At 46.4% G+C, this 23,809-nt stretch overlaps 1 protein-coding gene and 1 long non-coding RNA gene across 3 annotated transcripts in view; one reads left to right on the top strand and one right to left on the bottom strand.

The window, feature by feature from the left end:
• Positions 1 to 23,809, top strand: part of Zfhx3 (zinc finger homeobox 3) — a 1,006,519-nt gene that overhangs the window by 516,993 nt on the left and 465,717 nt on the right. The gene's annotated exons all lie outside the window — the stretch shown is intronic.
• On the bottom strand, positions 15,227 to 15,986 carry LOC134483639 (uncharacterized). Its single transcript, XR_010060472.1, has 2 exons — positions 15,819 to 15,986; positions 15,227 to 15,709 (listed from the first exon to the last, which is right to left on the bottom strand). It is a non-coding gene; the product is annotated as an uncharacterized LOC134483639 (long non-coding RNA).

Below are 23,809 nucleotides of genomic sequence, written 5' to 3' on the forward strand. Positions count from 1 at the left end.
AACATGACAAACTGTGTTCTAGGGTCTCAGCATGAGGAAGGTTGGGAACCCCTGAGCTAGAGGGCATCTCTGATTTCCACCTCCCCAGCTTGGAAGTTATAGATATGCTTCTCAGCATGCAGCTTTTGTGTGTGTGCTGGGGTTCTGAACTCAGGTCCTCATGCGGACCCAGCAAGCACTTTAGCCATGTCCCCAGCCACTGTTGGTGTAATGTAACCCCACATGTGATGGAAAAATACATCAGTACAATCAGAGAGATGATGGCGGTAAAGAGGAAGAACAGGGAAAATGGCTGCTACCAGCATTATGAAAGTTGGACACAATATTAGCCTTGGATGAAGTTGTCAAATCTTATTACCTATGAAAGGTGGGTGAACATTTGGCATTTGGAATTTTTAAAAACTTACTTATTTACATGTGAATAGATGTGCACATACCACAGCATGCCTGTGGGCATCGGAGGACAACTCACAGGAGTCAGTTCTCTCTTTCCACAGTGTCTGTCCCAGGTTTCAAACTCAGATCCCTGGGGTTAGCAAGAAGCACCTTTGCCTCCTGAGTCAACACCCCAGCTCCATATTTAGAATTTTATCTGATGCATGGTCTTACGACAACCTTTGCTAACACGATGAGGGAAATAACACCTTCATCAGAACTGTAGAATCAGATTTGAAAATTCCCAACTTAGGACAAGCTTCTGTAACATTACTTCTGCTTCTTTATTTTCTCATCAATGATTCCACCTTGGAAGAGCAGCGTTCTTCAAAATGCTTCATAAGGAGCAGTTTGGAGCCGTGAAACATGTGCGGTCATCCCCGATCCATGGTCCACAGACAGCATCAGTACACGTTGGCACTCGGCACTAGTTCTTGTGTGGAGCACCGGGCACTGGGTGCTCGTTTGCTCATCCTCTGTCCTCTCCACACCAATCCTGACATGCTGGCACCAAGTCAGGAAGAGGCGCCATTGGCCGCCCACGTCAGCCATGCTATTTTGAACTACTCTTAGATGTCAGCAAGTTTTCTCCTCGTATTGGGAAATGATGTGTAAGCCGATAGGCTATTGATTGCCGTCAGCCATCAGTCATCAGTGCTAGCGCTGTGGTCTGGGCCCCCGGAGAGCGCATTTGTCCCTCCCCCACAGGACAGCCTTCCAAATATTTGAACACAGCTCTCACATCTCTTGTAAGCACTTGTTCACCTCAGACTAAACATCTCTAGGTCCTTCGCCCTTTTGTCACACAACACGATTCCCAAACTCTTCACTATCCGGGTGGTTCTCATCTGGACCGACTCCAAGTTTTCATCACTGTCCTCTTAAACTGTGTCAAACAGGACTGTATTCAGCAGTCCAGATGGACAACTGGGGCCCACTCCATCTCTCCTAGGGCAATGTTTATTAAGATATCATAAGTTTGTTCTCTGTTTCTATCTCTCTGTCTCTCTCTGCCTCATCTCTCTGTGTCTGTCTCTCTCTCTCTCTCTCTCTCTCTCTCTCTCTCTCTCTCTCTGTGTGTGTGTGTGTGTGTGTATGTGTTGCTTGAATTGAACATAGGCCCTGTGCTTGCTAGGAAAGCCATCTGCCCCTTACCTGCGTCCCCACCCTGCTCTCGTTCTTTAACAATCTTCTCAGACCTCCTTGGCTTAATTTATAGCATTAAGTGACTCATGCTCTTCATGCATTAAGCCAATGCACGTTGTCCTAAGCAAAAGCAACTTCCTTCTGCCTCAGATGGTTGAAGGATCACACCTACACTTATGAGTCTCTTAGTCAACTTCATTTTAAGTTCGGCCTATGTTTTAAGTCACTCAGACATTCTAAGGGGAAAGAATTAAAACTTAATTCATGCTTATTGTGAGATCGTTGGAAATGTAAAAAAATTTTTTTAAAAAGGAACAGCTAGGATGCTTAGAGGTTTGTAAGCATCTTCTCAGCCTTGTTCTTTGGTTGTGTGTGAATATGGGCAAATGTGTGCGTGTTTTAGTGTTAGGAAAAAAATCATGATTACATCATATATGCTTTGAATCTTGTTCACTTAACTTTATGCTGTGGGCAATTTTCTCTATCTTTAGGTTGTAGCCAGTAACTGCAAAGTGCCTCCTATAGGCGTGTGGATAAGGATAATATGTTTGACCAGTCTTTTCTTGGAAGCAAAAAAAAAAGTTTCTAAATTTTGCTATCATCAACAATTCCTTAATGAGCCCCTCGGTGTGCATCTGAGTCTGTCACCCTTAGTACTCTGGGCATTTGGGGCTAGATTCTTCTTTGCTGTGGGGCTGGGCTGCATGGTATAGGATATTTAGCAGCACCCCATTACTCCCCTCAGAGGTGCTTCCTGGACACAAATAGCATCACCTCCATCCCAGCTATGTCAAACAAAAATATATGGTGCTGCGACCAGCCTTAGCCTCCCCGGTTGTGAATGTGAGCAAACAGTCCTAGCCTCCGTACTTAGCTGTCTCCCCCAGCTGAGCCCAGAGAATGCATTGTTGGCAGAGAGCTCAAAAATAATAAAACCAACATTGTCATTTTCATCGGGTGCCAGGAATATGAGTAGTAAAGACTCTCTTTCCTGCTGGGGTAGAAGTCTCCAGTCGAGTTCTACCACCACCACCACCACCACCACACTCCCTCAGCTGATTTTGCCGTTGTCTCTTTTAGAAAGATTCTCAAGGCCTGCTCTCTGTCTTCCCCAGTCACATACCGAGTCTTAACAAAAATGCTCTCCTCCTGAGTTGTGTCTACTGTTTGGGCCATAGGCCCACCAAGATAGAGCCAGAAGACTGTTGATATCCTCAGACATAGCTTGTTGCTCAACCAGTTCATACTAGATCAAATTCAACTCCTCCGTTTCTTTTTTTTTTTTTTTGGTTCTTTTTTTTTCGGAGCTGGGGACCGAACCCAGGGCCTTGCGCTTCCTAGGTAAGAGCTCTACCACTGAGCTAAATCCCCAGCCCCAACTCCTCCGTTTCTTAGGGTGAATTAGCATTCCAAGGCTCCTGGAACAACATGGCGGGACACCTTCCCTAGTTCACCAAACTACATTCTCATGATAATTCTTCTGTGTTTAAAAAGAATGTTCAAGGGGCTGGAGTAATTGCTCAGAGGTTGACGAATTAGCAGAGGTTAGCAGAGTGCTCACAGGTTAACAACACTGGCTGCTCTTCCAGAGGACCCAGGTTTGATCCTCAGCACCCACACAGTGACGTACAACCTTCTATAACGCCAGTCCCAGGGGATTCCACATCTTCAAAGGGCCTTCACATGCATCTCACACATGTGGTCACAGTCATACATGCAGATAAAAACGCTCGAACACAGAACATAAAAAGAAATAAAATCCCAAGTAAAAATGAACCAAATCTCAACATAATAATATTAAGCAACACTCAGCTTTTTCTCTTACTATTAGTTCAGTACACAAAACATTGCTTCTCCCAGGCCATCAAACTCGACCTGCTATAGTCCCCAGATAGGCCTAGCCAATGCTTTGGACCAATCTCCTTGTGTCCTGTGAACATGCACAGGATTTCATGACTTCAGACATCACACATCCTTAGACCGCCCTTCCTTATTCCTGCTGGAGCTACTCCTGTGACTGAAATTCTTAGCTGATATTCTGCTTCTTTGGACCCTTGACTCTGAGATCTGAATCTTCTCGTGTCTCACTGTTTTGCATTCTAGTCCCTGCCCATTTCTCCGTTAGCAACTGCGTCTCGTCTAGTGGGTCTGAATGCAAACTTTCCTGAAGACAACAATGTGTCTGCAAATTTCTTGACAATGGAGTTTTAGGGTTTTTTTCCCCCCTGTACTTCATTTAACTTCCTTTATCCCTAGCTTACTCGTATAGCATTCATGGTGAGAATGAAAGATACATACGCGCACAGCCCTGACGGCTTCACGGAACCTTAAAATTAGCTTGGAATTTAAACTCTCAATAATCTTAATGGTAATAAGTCTCAAAAACACCCCCAAAACAGCAGGTCGACGCCTGCTTTTCCCATGGCTCATCTACCTGATAAATATTTCCTGCAGGCTTCTCTCTAACCCTTCTGGGTACCTTCCTCCTGGTTAGGATCTTCGTATCTTCAGCAGTCACAGCCAAGCCAACATGCAGGACCAGGGAAGCCAGTCAATAGTGATGTAAGCACAGGTGAGCGTGGGAGATTCTGGAGATCGCTCACACGCAAGGCTCCCGGCCCCCTTTTCCGAATGCTACCCGGCTCCTCGAGTGAACTGAAAGCAATGACTAATGTTGTCTGAGGTGGCCACCAAACTTTTCAAATTCTGAACTTCTATAAAAGTATCCTAATCACAACACAGGGTTTCTTTTTTTTAACTACAAACTTAACATCCCATAATACCAAGAGATCAAAAGGCTATCAAAAGAGAAGGGAAGATGAATAAGAATGAGAAAGGGCACGAAGAAAGGCCCCGAAGAAGTGACTCTGGGTTGGCCTCCCCATCTGTGGTCTTCACGGCTGCTGTAAGCCATGAGATAGCCCAAGGGAGTAACGCCAAAGCAAAGCCAAGTTAACCTTGACCTTGGTCCTGGCAGGAGAAACTCCCAGGGCTGTCCTAGAGCAGACCCAGTTTTCTTCCGAGAATACATCTCTGCAGAAAGTAGCAGAGCTTGCTTTTCTTCCCAGTTTCAGGGAAACCAGAGAGTTCTTTTAAGTCCAGCCTCCAAAAGCTCCTTGACCAGCAACCTTCGGAGCTTGGTGTCCTCGAAGGGTCAGCTCGGATTGATTTGCTGATTAACTCCAGCATCTTCCTGCCTCCTCCAGACACCAGCACATTTCAGGTTTCTAAATATAGGTCAGCCCAGGCAATTAGGAGAGAAGTTCTGTTTTTGAAAGGTATTCAGCAGGCAGAAAGCCCAGTTTACAAAGGAGTGCTCATGAGGACGAGGCTTGGCCTCAGACGATTTCACTGCCAGGGCTGGTGACATTCGCAGCTCCTTAGTTTCAACACATCCAGATATTCCAGAAGCTTCCATGTATCTTTACTCCAGCGATGGCATGAACCATGAGGAACCATCTGTGTCTTTAAAAACATATTTGGCAACGGCCCTGCTACCTCTGCCCTGGGTTGCCACTCCCACAGCCATATGCTCTCAATGTGACTCTACATGTTTTTCTCCAGGATGACCAGACTTGGAAATGAATAACCTTCCCCAGAAAGACAGAAAAGGTGTTGTAGCAGTGACTCTTGAGGACTCGAAGTAGTGTGTGCGTGTGTGCATGTGTGTGTGTGTGTGTGTGCATGTGTGTGCGTGTACATGTGGGTGTGTGTGTGTGCGTGTATGCGTGCGTGCGTGTGCGTGTATGTGTACGTGTGCGTGTGCGTGTACGTGTGTGTGCGTGTGCGTGTACGTGTACGTGTGCGTATGCGTGTACGTGTGTGTGCAGGCATTTTTGTTTTGTTTTGTTTCATTTTGTTCTTAAGGCAGAGACTCTCACCACCCTGGACTTACCAAGTAGCCTAGCTTAGCAGGCCAGAGAGCCCAAGGCTTCCCTTCTCTCTGTCTCCTCAGCACCAGGGCTACAGGTGCGTGCTGTCAAAGATGGGTTTGTTTATTTTGTTTTTTTTTTTCACATGGGTTGTGGGGATGAAACTCCAGTCCTCATGCTTGGGGCCAAAGCATAAACAACCTGAAACAAGCTAGCAGTCTGTGATCACGAGGCCAGAAAGTCAGTGGGTACAAATCCACTCACTCGGAATCTCAGCTACACTCTTGTCATTGTCTTGCACTGAGGTGATGTGCCCCGTTTAGGGACACTGAGCTTATCTGTGTGATATGTGATGTATCAGTTACTTTGCCGTTGCTGTAACAAAACACCATGATCAAAGCAACTTCTAGAAAGAAGTCCTTACAGCCCCAGAGGGGTAATAGTCTAACACCATCATGGCAGGAAGTGTTGGAAGGATATGCATAGCAACTGAAACAGCAAGCTAAGAGCTCACATTTTAAACTACAACAACAACAAAAAAAAAAAAACAGAAAGAATAAACACAAAGTGGCCAAGAAAAATGTCTCAAAGCTCTCAAAACCCACCCCCAGTGGCATGCATCCTCCAGCAAAGCCACACCTCTCAAGTGTCTCAAAACAGCAGCATCAACTGGTGACCAAGCATCCAGATAGCCAAGTCTAAGGAGACTCAAACCATCATGAGAAGCCAGGTACGGGGGCACTCTAGAGGGGAGGGCGACACACTTGAGAGGGAGAGGTAGGCAGACCTCTGAGTTCGAGTCCAGCCTGATCTACAGAGTGAGTTCCAAGACATCCAGGGCTACACAGAGAAACTCTGCCTTTAAGAGAAAACAAAAGAAAAAGAAAAGAAATGTTGAAACTTTTGTCATTTTTACATAGTTTTGATGCGTGTGTGAGTCCTTTAAATATATGAATCACTAGGGCACAATATGCAGGACAAAAAGAACACCCCAGTCTCCCCTCAGGTTTGAAGCGTGCAGGGCCGTTTGAAGAGAGCAACGGTGTGCACAGTAAAATGTCTGTGCTCCCTAAACACATTCAGTACAGTAGTTCAGGCAGCACGAGCAGCAGCAGCAGCAGCAGCAGCTCGGGCCCAGGTCAGACTGTCTGAAGCAGACTCTGCTCCATCAAATCCCTAGGTGACTCCTGTGGGGATCATCCTACAACCCAGGTTCAGGAATCTGCCGCAGTTCTGTGCTCTCTTATCAGGCAGGGGTTGAGTGGATCTCAGTACACACAGAAGCCAGGCCCGGGCATTGTTGGATTTTTATCGTCCATAAAAGAGGATGCAGTGTGTGAAATGAAAGCATCTACCATTGGGCGATGTTAACATATCAAAGCCATCTGTGCCTTCTTCCCTTCCTGGGCTCCCTCCCTCCCGTAATGGATACAGCAAGTTATTAATGCAGAGACTTCCTGGGACTTGGGGCATTTCAAAGGATCGGAAATTCTTGGGCACCACAGTGGTGAATGTTGGCTTCGGCACTGCCGGTGAGCTCAAGTTGCAGGGATGTGACTAGGAAAAGCTCACCCGGCTGCACGGACTCTCGTTTCCAGTTCTGTGGAGACGTATGAGGCAGGGCCATTTAGGGCAGGGGAGGCTGATTGCTCTTTCCAAGCTGCAGTCGTGACTTCCTTTATTGTCCTGAGCTTCTAGAACACCGCATGCTGTCCCTAGGCTATTTCTGAATCCATTGCTCCCTTTATCTGGAATCTACCCAGCGCAATGGCCACCTATGGGATACATGGAAACCTGAGCCGCTGTAATTCATGATAGATGGTTGACCTACATGCGAGCTTTCCTCTTAGCTAAGCACTTTACCTGGGGAGAAAGCCCCCTCTCTAGCTACCCCAGGTCCATTGCTTCCTTCTTGAGGAATTCTGGAATTACTCCCCTCATACAGCCTCCTCCTCCATCTAGCCAGCCTCTGCCATCAGATTGCCAGGTAGTCGCTGGTGTAAGTGTGACTCTTTCCCTCTTCTTGGATCATTTTTCCTAGGTTGCTTTTCCCCCCTCATTTTATTTATTATTTTATTTTATTTTATTTTATTTGTGGTCTCTGTCACTCTGCTGGGGCAAAAGGGTAAAGGGATCTGGCACTAAGTGTGAGCAAATGCTGAATCTGGAATCTATCTTCCAGGCGGCACAATGATAAAAATTCATGGCAGGACAGCCACCACTGACACACTCTCAAAGACATATTGCAGGTAGCATTATTTATTGTGGCAAGGAGTTCATAGAACTGCTGCCTCAAAGCACCCCGAGAGATCCTAAAAAGCCCATCTCCCATCAGGTGAGGCAGATTTATGGAGGCAGCCCCAGAGAGGTCAGGCAGTACGGCTTAGGAAGCAGGTTCCTTTCAGAAAGCCTGGATTCCCTTAACATATTCAGCGCGGTGTGATTGGTTCAAAGGAGGGCTTGAGTCTGTAATGTTGACCATAAAATTGCACTGACATGCTGCTTTAGATAAGAGGGCTGAGGGAAGGGGGCAGGGATGCTGCAAGTGCAGGAGCAGCCAACACAGGCAAGACCCTGGAGCATGCGCTGAGATTTGAGGTTAATGTGTGAGGGAGAGGCTGGCGGGGGATGGGCCCAGGCAGATGAATGTTCACACAAAGGAAAGCCGAACCCACGGGCCCAGACATGGCAGATAAACCCTGAGTCTGTGCGTGAGCAAAGCCAGGTGCACAGAGGCATATGCAAGGCCTTCAGGGATATATGTAGTCATCCAGACTGGAAAATACACTAATATACAGCTAAGCGAGGCTCACTATTGTCCTAGAGTAAAGAAAAAAACGAGGGCTTGCTCCCCATGACCCCGGCCGATTTGATAGATGTTTCACACACTTTACATCAGCCCTGTTCACACGATGTCATCCTCTCGGCTTACCAGTCCCGGATGCAAAGATTCTAAATTCTCGACAACCATCTAGGCCAGTAGTTCTCAACCTGTGGGCCACAAGCCCTCTGCGGGTTGCACAGCAGATAGCCTATATATATCCGATATTTGCACTAAGATTCACAACTGTGGCAAAATTGCAGTTATGAAGTAGCAACAAAATTATTTTGTGGCTGGCAGGGGTTAGGTCACCACAACACACAGAACTCTATCTATTAAAGGTCAGGAACCTCAGGAAGGTTGAGGACTGGGCATAGCCCTAAAATAAGGTCCTTCTTTGAGCTCAGAGCCTCTGAGTCTGGTGGACAAGAGAACTGTGGATTCAGTGATGTCCACGCTGGGGCAAAAACAGAGCGAACAGCCAGAGGAGGAAGCATGCCATACAGTGTCTGCTATGCAAATTGCTTTTCCTGGTTGGTTTGCACTGACCTTGTCACGGGGTCACCATATTCACCCTCTAAACCAGTGACTTCTTGGGGGTGGAGCCTTCAACCCCCGTCAATTTCTCCCACAGGTAAGGGAGGCAGAGTCTATGGAGGATGAGATGGCCATCTAAATAATTGAGATTATTATCTTTGTGTGAATTATTCAATCAGGACTGAAATGGTCCTAGAAATTTAGAGAAAGGTGGGTTTTTTTTTTCTGTTGTCGTTTGAATTTTACAAAGAATAGCTTTAATTCCTCCCTTCGCTTAAGCCCATAAGTTGCAGAGTGCTCCTCCTTTAAGGAAAACTGACATCATGGGAGGGTTTTGGCTGCACTCGATTTTCAGTGTTCCTCCCGGGCGTGTGTGCTTTAGGTCCGAGGCCTCTGGGATAGCTGAGGCTTAGCTTCTAGCTACCGACTGAAGGATGTAGAAATGTGAGCGATATAGGCTTCTTGGAAGGAGTCCCCTCTGGTCAAGTGTTCATCAGGATGAAGAATCCATTCGGATGACTCCGCTGCTCTCTGCTTCCTGGCATTCTTCCCTCGGAGGCTTCCCGTGACACACGGTCCATCTCTCCCATGCGTTATTAAACTATGAAGTCCTGTCACTGTCTGGTTCTGTCAGCACACAGCAGACGGCCCAAGATGCCGTTGTTTTCCTACTTTCTTAGCTTTGTGTGAGGGGGGAGGGGGGAGTTAAAAGTGGGTCAGGTCCCTTCCTTGATCACCCTCCGCCTTATTATTGAGATAGGATCTCTCACTCAACCTGGACCTCACTGGTTCTGCTAGGCTGTCTGGTCCCAAGCTCCAGGGATCTGCCTGTCTCAACCACACACCCCAGTCAACCACCCAGAGTTAAAGCCACACACACACACACACACACACACACACACACACACACTTTTCCACAGGTGCTGGAGACCTGCACTCTGGTCCTCATACTAACAACATGCAACAGACCGAGCCTTCTCCTCAGCCATTTTGAAGCCGTTCTGTTTTGTTTTAAGATGGGATCTTATTATGTATCCCAGATAGGCCACCAACACACAGTCCTCTGGCCTCAGCCTCCCAAATTCTGGGATTCCTGGTGAGCACTACCACACCATCTCCTTTGTCCTTCTATTTCTTTCCCAGATCTGTTTTCTCTCCGCCAGCTATGTCCTAGCGGTTGTGGCTACTGAGCCCAGCAAGATGCTCAAAGCCTCTGAGTGCCACAAGCCAGATGGTCATCCTTGCCTACTGGCCTCTACCGTCGTTCCTCCGAGTACCACTGTTGACCCCCTGAGGTCTACTGCTTGACCTCATTAATACAAAACGGGAGCAAGCTAAGTGAATGTTTTCACAGCCTCCTTTTTCTGCAGGCCACCTGGAGGTTATCAGGGCCAGAGGCTGCTGTGCAGTTCATAAACCTGTTAGGGTATTCGGAGTCATGATTCTCTTATTCAACTGTCTGTGCTTTTCCTTGGGACAGCTAATCCCTCAGCGTGACTGGTGGAAGCCACAGTATTGATTTCTGTGTCTCTCTAAACCTCAGTTGTGTTCAACGCTTGTTAGACATCTGAAGGAATATCCAGTGGGCTCTGGGGGCAATTTGAGAGCTTGGCTCAATAGGCTGTTCTCAAGAGAAGTTTCTGTAAGGTTGCCGGGCCGGCCAATCGAAGAGATTGCAAAAATGAGAGAAAGGGAATAGAGACGTTGAGAAAGAAAAGAGGGAGAAAGAGGAAGCAAAAGGATAAAGAGGAGAGAGAGAGAGAGAGAGAGAGAGAGAGGTGGAGGGAAGGAAGGAGGGGGAAGGAGACAGAGGGGGAAGGGAAGGGAAGGAGGGGGATGGATGGACAGACAGACAGACAAAAGAAGAAAGTTTTTGTAAAGGACTCTAGTGGAAATCTTGAAAATTGTCACCTCTCCTCTTCAACCTGTGCCCCTTTGTTTTAAAAGGAGTAATTTTTAAATTTCCTGATCAGTATGTCTGGGCTTAGGAGCGGGCGTCCAAGTTTGAAGTTAGTGTGCTTACTGGTCAGCCACATATTCGTGCAGTAGCCATGTATGGTGTCCCAGGTTGTCTGCAGAGGACTGTCTGGTCAGATTGAAGTCTTGAGCAACGTTGATGCAGATAGTCAGACACTCTTCAGAGTCAATGCCTACCTGCGTACTGCGCCCGTAACTGCCGCAGCAGCAGACAGTGAGGACCAAGTTTCTCCTCCAGGGAAGGCCATTACAAGATGAAAGACTAGCTTCTTGCTGTCAGCCATCAGAGACTTGGCAACAGGCTTCTCTCTGTCCCTCTGAACCTGAGATCCTTTAAGGCCTCTAAACTAGTGACCCTCAGCTCAGAGCAAAATTGGCACCCCAGTCTCCTCCAACATACACACATTTGTCATAACCATGGAGGTGCCACTTGCATCTAGTGGGTAGACCCAGGGATATTCCCAAGCATCCCATGATGCACAGAGAGGCTCCTCTGCCTGGGTGGTCAGATCTGAACCATGTTTGGTGAGGATTAAGGAGCCCCATTTGGCCTACAAGAAAATATGATTTCCATTTCCTCCCTACTTTACTTAAAATTCTCTTTTCTTCATCCATGAACATAGGAGTCATCTCTGAGGTCTACTTTTTTTAATTAATAGAAAAACAAAGACATGTTCATGCCCAGGCCACACCGCTGTGGTCATTCTGAACCAGCATTTCTTAGAGGTGGACCTGGAAACTGTCCTTTAATGTCTTACACTTATCCTATGTTCGACTGAAGTTGAGACATTTGAGGAAACAGAGATGATCCTTTCAAAATGATGACTAGAGATAAGTATATACCCTGACTTTTTTCTCTGCCAGAAATCTACTTCCAGGGTTCTAGGGCTGCCATCCTGCTGGTCTGCCTTAGCCCCTGGTACTACAGCACCATTTTTATCGGATGCCCTGATACCATGGCTCTTCCTTCTCGACCTGGCAAAGCCTGAACAGCTATTCTGCATACCCAAAATTCTTCTTTTTGCTTCCCCCTGATTCTGTACATATGATATGGCCATATGTGCAAGACGCAAGATGGACAGCCTCATGGGCAACCTCTGTGGGCCCAGCCGTAGCTTGCTCCTTCTGAGCTGGAGAATTGGTTTTGTTTCTCATCTGACGCTCAGGTTGTTGCCTCCCCTCATTACCAATTACTTTCCCTAAGACTGCAGCCTGCTCCTCACCAAGATACGTAGCCCCGAATTCGTTAGGGGACACACACTGTCCACAGAATCCATGGTGGTGGCAGCGGTGGCCTCATTATCTCCATGGTTAACCCCTGCTTCTCTGATGTTGGTCCCAGTCAGGGATCTTAAAATTTAAATTAAATTTCCATGCAGCAGCTTTGATGTTGGAGGTAGAGCTGCCTGGTCAGGAGGTGGCCAGTGATGGGGAGACTAATCTGACGCGACTCTTATGAACTCCAGTTGCAATGTCCCAGAAATTGCTTTTTCTCTTCTAGGGACTGACGCGCAGTGTCCTGGTGCTGGTGCGTTTTCTGGTCGGAACGACGAATTAGCATATCGTTATAATCATCTTTTTTGTTAATATGCAAGTGCTGAGTTTTGTTATTTATTTTCACACGTGTACATAACTTTGTGTCAGCCATAGTTACCCACGCTTACCCTTCTTGTCCCCTTCCGGGCTCTAGCATATCCCCTCCCTCCTTCCCCATCATCCTCCCTCTAATCTCGCCTCTCATGGATTTTAATCTGATTCTGCGTGCACTATTTGTCTCCCTATCCTCCCCCGCCATCTCTTATTTTGGTCTCTTCCTTATCTTTAAACCTATTCCTGCTCTCAAACAGTTCCCTCAGTATTTTCGCCTCGTGTGCGTTTTGATTTTAATGGAGTTTTAACTGGGAAGAGCAAGCGTGACAACCTGGTGTGGTTCTGGCTTCTTTCACTTAATGTGATGGTCTCCCGTTCCATCTACTTTCCTGCAAGTGACATAAGGCCATTCTGCTTTATAACCAGATACGACACCATTGTGTATCTATAAAACACTAACTTTATCCATTTGTCATTGATGGCTTTTTATCTGGTAGCAGTGCTACAATAAACATGTCCAACGGTCTCCACAGTGCCTCCTGGGCTATATGTGGAGGAGTTCGAGGAGTCCTTTGTTTTCCCCTAAGTGATCTTTGGCATGCATATGACAGAAGACAGGGCTGGGAACATAGCCCAGGGGTAGAGTGCTGGCCTAGCATTTGTGAGGCCTCGTAGTAAATTTCCAGCATTGAAGGGAGATGTTGCAGCAAGGGCAAGGAGAGGAAGTGGAGAGGAGGAGTCAGAGGAGGAGTCAGAGGAGGAGTCAGAGGAGGAGTCAGAGGAGGAGTCAGAGGAGGAGTCAGAGGAGGAGTCAGAGGAGGAGTCAGAGGAGGAGTCAGAGGAGGAGTCAGAGGAGGAGTCAGAGGAGGAGTCAGAGGAGGAGTCAGGAGAGAGAGAGAGAGAGAGAGAGAGAGAGAGAGAGAAGAGAAGAGAAGAGAAGAGAAGAGAAGAGAAGAGAAGAGAAGAGAAGAGAAGAGAAGAGAAGAGAAGAGAAGAGAAGAGAAGAGAAGAGAAGAGAAGAGAAGGACAGTGGCAGACTCTTTCTGCTTTGCTGACTTCGATTCCTTTGAATACACATACCCAGAAATGGTAGAGAGGGACCACATAGCAGTTTTTAATTTCCATGTCTTGATGAACGACTGGTATCAGTAATGTCTAAGGACTAGTGCTTGAGTCCAGGTGTTACCTATGATCCAGGGGAATAGCTAGGGGATCCCAGCCTATAAAATAATAATGACAGTGATGGTGATATTAGTAATAATAAGGATTCAGAGAGGAGGTAAGACTCCTCGGACTTTTTGATTTTTTTTTTATACAAAGAATCTTTTCTAGAGCTTTCTCTCTTTGCAGCTCCCTCACATGTGCACAGACATTACACTGTTTGAGATAGGCACTGGCTAAAAATTTCCCAATCACACGGGGAGCCCAGAGAAGCAGGAACCTTATCCTATTCCATCACAATGAATTAAAAAGGAGGAGGAGGAGGAGAAGGAGGAGGAGGAGGAGGAGGAGGAGGAGGAGGAGGAGGAGGAGGAGGAGGAGGAGGAGGAGGAGGAGGAGGAGGAGGAGGAAGGGAGAGAAAGAGAGAGAGAATGTGAGAATGTTCTGTTCATGGCTGACATCTGATGACTAAGTTCTTACTGAAGGCCAGTTTGTCTTCTATTTACTGTGTCTCCTATGCCTTCCTCCGCCCTATCGGAGGAGTAATCACCAGTAACAGCAGGGAAAAACTCACACCCTTAGAATTGCTTCTCCCAGCCTGGATCTGTTGGCCTTGACAAACAATGGCATCAGAGTTGGTCACCTCAGCACACAGTAAAGCCCAGAGGTCTAAACCACATCTTGTGAGCTTTCTACTTAGTTGTTCTCTGCAACAATCCTCATTGGTCTGTTTTAACATTGTTGCCTGAAGGTCTAGAAGGTAACATAAACAAAACACAGCCATGCTCTCAGTACCCACCAGGCTTTGTGGGAAGTGATTCTCATTCCTACTGCCAAGGAAAAAACGTTACTATGGAAGGAAAGAGACGAAAGGTCAGAGAGGTTCTTTAACCTACACTCGGCCATGTGATCAATAAGAACTAAATCTGGCATTCCCAAGTCCAAGTTTCAAACATGTGCTCCTGGTATTGTCTCCTTTCTCTCTGAAAATTGAGAATCCTACAGGATATGAGTGCTGCCCCTACCCTGTTTGTCTCTTAGATGTAACACTTTAAGCAAGCAAGTTGCAGGTGAAACGATTTTCCTCCACTCCCCTTTTGATAGGTTAGCTTACATTTACCTGGTCCTGCTCACTCAGGACATATTATAGGGTGGGATATGTTGCCTCAGTGGTTGAGTGCATGCCTGGCACATGTGAAACCTTAGGTTTGATCTCCAGTCCAGCAAACAACAAAAAGACACATTATAAGTAAGCCTGAAAGTGAGTTTATCACTGGTAGGTTCATATACTTTCAATATAACTACTGCTCCCATGTGAGAGGAAGCGGTTACCAGCATCTGGGGAATGACAGAGCCTGCAGACACCCAAGCGAGTCTGCCCTAGGATTGACACCTCTATCACCAGAACCATGAGAGGGCTCTTCTTTAAACATGTGAGACCTCAAATCCAACTGCACAATCATAACTTCATCCTCAGACCCAGTAAGAAAGGCTCAACCAGCAGACTGATGCTGCTTGAACCTATAAAAATGCACACCTTTATTTTAATATAATATTTGTGTTAATTCTTGGAGAGTTTCAAACAATGTATCTTGATCCTAGTCACCTCCCCAAAGCAAAGCCTTTCACTCTTAGCTTGCCTTGGTTGGGTATTCTGTCGAAGCAACGAGAAAAATAAACACCGCACTACAGTTCATAGAGTTTTAATTCTGAGCCTTATTCTTATAGGCACATCTACTTAGAAAGTCAGAAAGCCATCCAAGAGTCTTCTGTGAGAGTTGAATCTGCTCAAAGTGAAACAAATTACATGTGTATACAATGGCTGGTCTTGCCAACGGCCACAAATCCTGGAAGTCTGTTGGCCAATGCTTACTGAATCTACAGCGACATGCTGGCTTTGCCAATACAGCTCCAATGCATCTCCAACTGCAGCTCATAGTCCACTTTTCTGAATTGGTTTTCATGACTGGCTTCCCTCTCTGTGGCGGTGTCTAAGCAGCTCTTTTCCTGGTAGAAATGGTTTCCTATTTTCCGTGGGTATAGCCAATGGTCATGGTCAGGCTGGCTCCAGTATCTCCACCCACAGAAAGGAAAAAATTAAATTTTAAAAGTCGATATTCCTTTAATTCATTTTCTTTACTTCTCAGTCCTGGGGGGAATCTTCTGTTACCTTTATGCAGCAATAGAAAAGAAAAGCATAGAATAGAATAGACTTAATTAAACTATAGGGACATGTCAGGCACTGGAATCTTAAAAGAACTATTTATAGGCATCCATACCTTTCAGTCAAACTCATAATCCTCTTCTTAAGGAACTGCAGGGGAGCCTCTGCTAGTCAGCCCTTCTGTACCTGCTGTTGTTCTTCAACGGTTAAACCATGGCTTTGTGGCAAGGTTCCAAGTCTAGCAGGATCTAGGGCAGTTGCTCTCAACCTTCCTAATGTTCTCACACAGTACCTTTCAGTACAGTTCCTCCACTTGCGGCGACCCTCGACCATAAAGTTATCTCCTTGTTGCTTTATAACTGTAAGACTGTGATTGTTGTGATTTGTAATGTAAATGTCTGATATGCATGTCTGATAAGTGACCCCTGTGAGAGGGGTCCTGACCCACATGTTGAGAACACTGTTCTAGGGTCTCTCTCATAATCTGGTTCCCAGTTTCTTTTCTAACCCCAGCACTGTCTCCTGGGGTTGCCTGATCAGTTTCTCTTAAACACTTCAATGTAGCAATGGTTTTGACACTCACCTGTGGCTCCCAGTCCCTCCTCTAAGACTATCCTTTTAAAGTATTCTGTTAAACCGAAACCTGGCATATCTGTGTCCACAAACACCAAGGGGTTCTAGATCTGGGTGGGAAATTGAGCCACTCTCTCATAGCCACTTCTGTGGCTCATCACCCTGGAGTAGGGCCAGAGAGGGCAGAACTAGAATCTAAAACATCTGAGGCATCTTCGCCACGTTCCTTGAGGAATGTCTGTTCCGAAGGCCACCACCTCGTCCCATACTTGGCCACGTGTCCTAGTTGTAGCTAGAGTCATCCATCACCTTGCCCCCGTTCTGATTCCTTTCCCTTTTAATAATAAATTATCGGCCTGGAAGATGACTCGGTGGGTAAAGTGCTTGCTACGCAAGCTTGAGGAACCAAGTCCAGATACCCAGCATCTGTGTAAAAAAAACTGTGTGCTGTGGTCTACAAAAGTCCAGAACTAGGGAGGCAGAGACTCATGGATCCTCAGAGCCAGCCAGCATAAGTCGATCAGGAGCTCCAGGTTCAGTAATAAACTTTGTCTCACAAAATAAGGCCTCTGGCCTCTATTCATAGACACATACATATGGATGTGCACACATACACAGATAAACCTGCATACATATGTAACACATACACACACACACACACACACACACAGAGAGAGAGAGAGAGAGAGAGAGAGAGAGAGAGAGAGAGAATATCAATCAATCCCGTAGCTTAGGGTATTCTTACCACACACCTGTGTGTAAGGTAATTCTTATGACTAACTTAGACACGAGTCTTCAGAGACATCTCGGAACTTTCCTTTCAGTACTGACAGTAGCTTCAGTTGTGGTTGTGTCTCAGAGCATCCCATCCAGACCTTTCCTACAAGTGGAGCTGAAACAGTCTCAAACAAGAAGCCAGAACTCTGTCAATGGAACAGCTCCTCAAAAGACTTTCTAGAACATTTGATCTATCAAAGCCAGATCCAATCCAGGGCCAGCCCCAGGCAACCTGCCAGGGGTTAATCCCTCTCCTTGCCAAGCATGGTCCTCACAGCAGAAACTGCAGCACTTGGGTGGTAGAGACAGAAGGTTGCCCCAAGTTACAGACTATCCCAGGGTACAGAGAGATTTGCAGGGCAGCCTGTGCTACCACAGAAGGTGAACCTGTTTAAAAATCAAGCAAACAACAACAAAAAAAAAAAAAAAAAACAAAGACAATAACAACAAACATACATCATATTCAAAATATAAAAGAAGATATATGTGGGTCACATGCAAATACTACCCCATCTTACATGAAGGAATCGAGTGTCCACAGAGTTTTAGGGTCCGTAGAAGGTTCTAGAATAAATCTCCTACAGCTATCGATGAGTGGCTCCATCTGCTTGCAGGTCCTCAGAGTTCTGCTGGAGAGAGGTGAGATGAGTAGACACTGGCTACAGTCCAGGCCTTCTAATCATTGGTGAGCAGATGCAGTCCTGAACAACTCCATGTGGAGATGTCACTAATGTAGAAATTAGTGTTTTTCTCTTTCTGCCAGAACGCAGGATTTACATGATCCCTCACACATATCTCGGGAGGCCTGGGCTATAATCTCCTAACCAGCAAGGAGCCAATAAACCTTCACTCAGGAGAAAATACAACTCCCAGAAAATTCCAGAAGCTTTATTTCACTGGCAATATCCCAAACTCCTCTCTGATGCTTTTGGGAGCCCGGTCCTCTTTCGGGGTGTGTCTCACACTTCAGCCTGAGGCCTCCTTCACCAGGAGTCATAAGCGAGCACTGGTGTAGATGCCCTGTGGTGTCGGTGGAGATGAGGGAGGAGGCTGCTTGGGTAGACATGCATGAGATCGTTTGGGGTACCTTGGGTACCATCAGAGGAGGAACGGAGGAGCAATAGCTCCCTGAGGAGCAGGTAGGCCTTGAGTGAATCAACCACCTTCTGTGCCTTGGAACTTGGTAGGGCTGGATGTGTTGTAGCTGCTAAGGTCAAGTTGCCTTTCTGTGGCTCTGGTGCTTCAGACTCATCAAGGCTGCTGGGAGGTCTCCGACCCTGTGTCTGGGTTCTCTGCATATGGTTCCCAAATGCCATGTTTTATCCGCCATCTGCATTCCGAGTCTTCCATTTGCTTCATGCACAATACTTCCGGCTTTGCCTGCAGGAAGGACTTAACTCTGCTAACCAATTCTCCTTCATTCTGCTTCTAAGCCAGGCAACGCCACACTGGTGAGCACTGCTCACAACACCTCGGATTCATAACCGCTCAATTTGCAATTTATTTTGGTCACTTCCTGTTCAGAAATCTTCACGTATAGCCAGACTTCCCATAACCCCTGCATTCAGTTATGTGACACCCACATGGGTGTCTCTACCCACAGTTTACAAAGTTGGGTTCTAGAACAACAGGGCGTGTCCCTGGTAAAAACCAGGCCTGCTTATAGTGCTAAGTAGCTTGTTAGGAGACACGGGTCTCACTGTTGAGCCTATCTCTAGCCCCAAGTTCAGCCGGAGTTCCCTTCTACCTTGAATGCACACTTTGCTTGGAATTCTTTATCAAACCTACAAGTCACGTTTCAGGGATGGCAAGTTTGTGGATGATATGCAGTCCCATGTTGTCCTTATTCTCTTCTCTGCATCATACTCCTGTCCCCCACAGGGCCTTTGCACAAGCTCTGGCTGAATTGCTGTCCTGCCAGCTTCATGCCCACTCATCTTTCCTCTCTCAGCTCTACCACTTTTGATAGCAAAATCTTCCCTAACACTCAGATCATCACAAATGTCCCCTCGATCTTAAGAGATTGACTTTATTTCCATGTGCACCTGTGAATATGTGCACATGATTGCAGCGTCCAGAAAGTCAGAAGATAGCATAGGATCCCTTGGAGCTAGAGGTGTGGCTGGTTGTAGACTACTGAACATGGGTGCGGGGAATGGAACTCTGGTCCTCTGCAAGAACAGTGCATGCTCCTAGGTGCTGAGAAGTCTCTCCAGCCACACGCTATCATTTTATACTCCATTGTTTGGTTAGGAGTTTCTTAGATTGTGGAGGACCAGCCCAGAGGCTGTTTGGACTCCGTCTGGGGTATCCCTGTACCCAGCATAGTGACTGGCATAGAGTGGCCATGCAGTAAAACCCGGCTGAAGTCTTGTGATTTGTAGAAATCAATTTATTCTCTATTTATATATAAATATACAACCACTCATCGATAGCTGTAGGAGATTTATTCTAGAACCTTCTATGGACCCTAAAACTCTGTGGACACTCGATTCCTTTGTGTAAGATGGGGTAGTATTTGCATGTGACCCACATATATCTTCTTTTACATTTTGAACATCTCTACATCATTTATAAGCCGTAACACCGTGTAAAAGCTGGCGACGTAATTCCTAGGCGTTGTTATTCTTGTTGTCACTGCTTTAAGTTTGTCATTGAAAGTGTGCACATGGGTGTGCGGACTCTGACACCCATTTGTGAACATACAGAGGCTACGGAAGACACCGGGCGTCTTCTTAGGTAGCTCTCTGCCTCATCCCTTTCAAGTCAGGGTCTCTTACTAACAGAAACTAACCAGTTCAACTAGACTAGCTGGGCTGCAAGCTCCCATGATACAACTGACTTGACTCCCCGGCACTTGAGTTGCAGGCACACACCACCACCCTGGCTTTCTCCAGAAATGTTGGGGATTTGAACTCAGGTCCTCATGATTGTGTAACAATCACTCTCTTACCCACTAAGTCATCCCCCCTGTTCTATTTTCATTACTATGATATTGCCATTGTATGAGATTTTAGTTTTTCAAATGCGTTTAATCTGTGGTTGACAGAATCTATAAATACTGAACCCACAGATGTGAAGGGCTCTATCTATGTGGATATGTGCATGGGTGTGCTTAGACTGCCACATACCTATGGTATTGATGCTATAATGGCCACCCTTCAAGCAGGGCTCAAGACTCATCTTTTCTAAAGCACTTATAGACCTCAGTAATGAGGATTCCAAAAAGTACTATGTAATACGTAACACAGGATCCTGGTGAGACTTTAACAAAGTCCTTCCCTTGTCGCCCTCCCCCCTTTACTCTTGGTTTGCTTCCACATCTAGATTCATCTGGCAAAGGTTATTGTTCCTTTGATGATTCCCCAAGAGTCTTCTCAGTCTCTGTCAGCTTGTAGGACTCAGCCCCATTGAAAGGATGTTCAAGAGGATGAATCTGACTCCTATCAAAAGAGCACCTGAGGAAACAGAACCTGATCTGCCAGGCTTGAACCTCACTGTGGGTTAAAGAGCAAATACCCATAAGCCACTAAAAAATGTTCTTTCTCCTCTCACCCGCCCCTTTGGAGAGACAAATGTCTGGCTTGTATCACACTGTAAAGGAAGCGGGGCAGGTTTCCCAGTGCATTGAAAACTAGCAGCTGAGTTCCCTCGAAGATGCCATTTGGAATCACTGTCTTACATCCATCCAAAATGGTGGGGTGCTTGCTGATGAGGAAGTCACATGGGCCCTTCCTAGCCTTGGAACAGGACACACATATACTTCGGTCAAGCAAGCCCCAACCAACTTGAACTCTACACTCGATTAGTTCTCCTTTGAAGAGCTATTCATCCAGACACCAGCCTTTCTATATAGCCACATGGATCCTCAAATATTCTGCTTCAAAGGGGACCAGGCCAGGGATGGGACTCCATTTCTAATGTGAGAGAGAGATGCCCGTATTCCATCCCCAACCTGGTCTCCTTCACCGTGTGCTTGCTTCTTGAAAGGAGTCAGGTTGATTCAGTACTTTGGGGACTTGGTGACATTAACGTATCTGCTTTATGTAACACAAAGTCATTATTAGATCTGCAGCATCCTAGATCAAAAAAAGGTATAGCAAGAGACGGAGGACTTCACCCCTTGGAGATAATAGCAGTGAGGCTGAAGGAGAGTAGGGTCACAGAGCTGTGCTCTGATTGGTGGCTCACACTCTGCATTGACATTTCTGCAGTTTCATCAGAAATTCTAAATAATCCATGTGAAAACGGGTAGTTATTTACTGAAGACACACATGCCACATGTGCGTGAGACGCACTGAAGACATAATCTTGGCTCTCAGGGCTGCCTTTTTTAGACCGCGGAGGCCGCAGCTGTTCTCAAAAGCCTTCGAAGAGATGATCCAAGACGTGTGTGGAGAAATGAGTTAATGGGTGACTAAGTATGAGGGCTTGATAACGTGCATGCAGGAGAAATACATCTCCATGGAGGACAGCAGGAGAGAGTAGCTAAGTGGGCACCCCTGGCTAGCAGCTCACACACGGCCAAGCCTCAGAGCCCAGATGCAGGACCTTTCTGTGTTTTCAAGCTGGTTCCTGTTTTCTGTAGCTGAAGGAAAGCACCTTCAGATTCCAGGCAGACATGGACCTTTAGGGATTTGTCCTCCCTGGCTTGTCCGGGTGCGTCCATGCTCACTTCTTTTTATGCCAATCAGACAGGACAGAGAAGCAGATGGGGAGATGCTGAGTCTAGCTTCTGTCTAGGATCAGGAGCTCTCATTCCCATGGTCTCATTTGAGAAATCATTCAATGGACTCCATGGTCCCTGTTGCGTCTCCGTGCCTCCCTGCCTCAGCCAGCATGGCTACCCTTCTCTCTTTCCCTCTGCAGGACGGCAGGCAAGAGATGCCCACAGCCATGCCAATAAAGTCAGAGCCCTCATGTCCTCCTCTGCTGCTCCCTGACGAGTTTGAGCATCTAGGGGCAAATATACAGGGTCAGGCAGGGCCTCACTGAGGGCATGGGTAGGCCATCTTTGATGGCTTGGTTCCTCTGAGCATTCTGGGTCCTGTGAGAGGGCACAGAAACGAGGAACGGCAGGAACTGGGTTTATGGTGGATGTGGAAATTTGTTTGGGGGAGAGTTGCATGAAGTCAGGCATATTCGCATCCAACCCCACATGGCTTTACCAAGATGTGTGAGCTTCCGGTCGCCCCTCCCATGCACTAACTAGAAACATGGACTCATCATTTTCAGGTTCATCTGAAGAACTCACTCGGTGGTGTCTCCTCATTTGGGTCTGTCCAATCGATTGGAGTTGCTCCTCTTCCTAAGACTCTTTTGGTGGTTTGCTGTGAGGCTGTAAAATTCACATCCATTCCTAACAGAACATTCTTCTCAGACTGTCGTTCTGATACTGGTTTTATTATTTATGTGCCAAGGGTGTAATATACAGAAGGAAAGAAATGGGGACAGGTAACTGTGCATGTGTGTGCGTGTGCGTGCGTGCGTGTGTGTGTGTGTGTGTGTGTGTGTGCGCGTGTGATGGGAGAGAGAGGGAGGGAGGGAGGAAGAGGGAGGGAGAGAGAGAGAGAGAGAGAGAGAGAGAGAGAGAGAGAGAGAGAGAGGAGCACAACAGGAGCTGCAGGAGGAAGAATTGGCTCCATCTAAAGCCATTTGTCCCTTCCAGAAATGTGTTTTCATGACAGACTGTTTCAGACCCAGCGAGACAAAGGAAGCGTTTCCAGCACATATTATGAATTCCAAAATGTATAATAAATACACATTTTACAAAAGCAATATGTGTTTTAAAATATAATATATGCAAACAATCGTATAAATCACTAGGCTTGACACGAGTCAGCCGAAGAGGCTTCTGGGGAAATGGTGTTGTGCGTGTGCGTGTGTTTTTAATAATGTAAAAATATGTGTAATATGTTTGAAAAACAACAGCCAAAACCCCTTCTACCTGCCAACTTTATAATACTTATTTCCCCAGAGTCTGCTATATCCTAGATTCTCAGGAAAATAACAGGGGGCTTACATAAAAAGTATAAATATGAATAAGATGTAAAAAAAAAAAACTCCACCCATCGCCATATATATTTCCCCAACGGACTTGACCAGCCCAAGCATCATATGTCAAAAAAATGTGCATTTTATGGTCTTCATGCAAAGGTTTCTATAATGTTATTGTGTGAAGCAGGGCTACAGACTATCAAGGGGGCGAGTTACATTGATACCCGTTCTGACACACCCCACAGATCCTGGTGCTATCACCGTGGACTAGAGGTTAGCCCACATTGTACACTTTATGGCCTTTGTTAGCTGGCAACATATCTAGACTTTTTTGTGGTTACTGGGGCAGGAACTGTGTGGGGCAGAATGGGATTCCTGGCTTCTTGCTCTAAATTTTGTAATCTCTTCCTGTAACTCCATGGATTCCATCCACTTGTGGATATTGGTTCACCAAATGTCACTGTCCTAATCTATGTGGGGTGTGTGTGTGTGTGTGTGTGTGTGTGTGTGTGTGTGTGTGTGTGTCTGTGTCTGTGTCTGTGGTGTGTGTGTATGTGTGTCTATGTCTGTGATATGTGTATGTATCTGTGGTGTGTGTGTGTGTGTGTGTGTGTGGTGTGTCTGTGGTGTGTGTGTCTGTGGTGTGTGTGTGTGTGTGTGTCTGTGTCTGTGGTGTGTGTGTGTGTCTGGGTCTGTGGTGTGTGTGTGTGTCTGTGTGTGTGTCTGTGGTGTGTGTGTCTGTGTGTGTGTGTGTCTATG

This window comes from Rattus norvegicus, chromosome 19 (assembly GCF_036323735.1).
Source record: "Rattus norvegicus strain BN/NHsdMcwi chromosome 19, GRCr8, whole genome shotgun sequence".
NCBI classification, from domain to species: domain Eukaryota; kingdom Metazoa; phylum Chordata; class Mammalia; order Rodentia; family Muridae; genus Rattus; species Rattus norvegicus.